Genomic DNA, 812 nt, shown 5'->3' with positions numbered 1-812 from the left:
AGAACTAACACCCAAAAAAGATGTCCTTTTCATTATAGGGGACTGGAATGCAAAAGTAGGAAGTCAAGAAACACCTGGAGTAACAGGCAAATTTGGCCTTCGAATACAGAATGAAGCAGGGCAAAGACTAATAGAGTTTTGCCAAGAAAATGCACTGGTCATAGCAAACACCCTCTTCCAACAACACAAGAGAAGACTCTATACATGGACATCACCAGATGGTCAACACCGAAATCAGATTGATTATTTCTTTGCAGCCAAAGATGGAGAAGCTCCATATAGTCAACAAAAACAAGACCAGGAGCTGACTGTGGCTCAGATCATGAACTCCTTATTACCAAATTCAGACTTAAATTGAAGAAAGTAGGGAAAACCACTAGACCATTCAGGTATGACCTATATCAAATCCCTTATGATTATATAGCGGAAGTGAGAAATATATTTAAGGGCCTAGATCTGATAGATAGAGTGCCTGATGAACTATGGAATGAGGTTCATGACATTGTACAGGAGAGAGGGATCAAGACCATCCCCATGGAAAAGAAATGCAAAAAAGCAAAATGGCTGTCTGGGGAGGCCTTACAAATAGCTGTGAAAAGAAGAGAAGTGAAAAGCAAAGGAGAAAAGGAAACATATAAGCATCTGAATGCAGAGTTCCAAAGAATAGCAAGAAGAGATAAGAAAGCCTTCCTCAGCGATCAATGCAAAGAAATAGAGGCAAACAACAGAATGGGAAAGACTAGAGATCTCTTCAAGAAAATTAGAGTTACCAAGGGAACATTTCATGCAAAGATGGGCTTGATAAAGGACAG

The 812-nt window shown here is 39.7% G+C and overlaps 1 long non-coding RNA gene across 2 annotated transcripts in view; it reads right to left on the bottom strand.

The window, feature by feature from the left end:
* The window catches only part of LOC104998734, a 15,218-nt gene that overhangs the window by 3,075 nt on the left and 11,331 nt on the right, over positions 1-812 (bottom strand). The window lies entirely within an intron of this gene.

This window comes from Bison bison, unplaced genomic scaffold (assembly GCF_000754665.1).
Source record: "Bison bison bison isolate TAMUID 2011002044 unplaced genomic scaffold, Bison_UMD1.0 scf7180017864335, whole genome shotgun sequence".
NCBI lineage: Eukaryota > Metazoa > Chordata > Mammalia > Artiodactyla > Bovidae > Bison > Bison bison.
The sequence above is the reverse complement of the archived record's forward strand: the minus strand, read 5'-3'. Positions and strand labels throughout refer to the sequence as shown.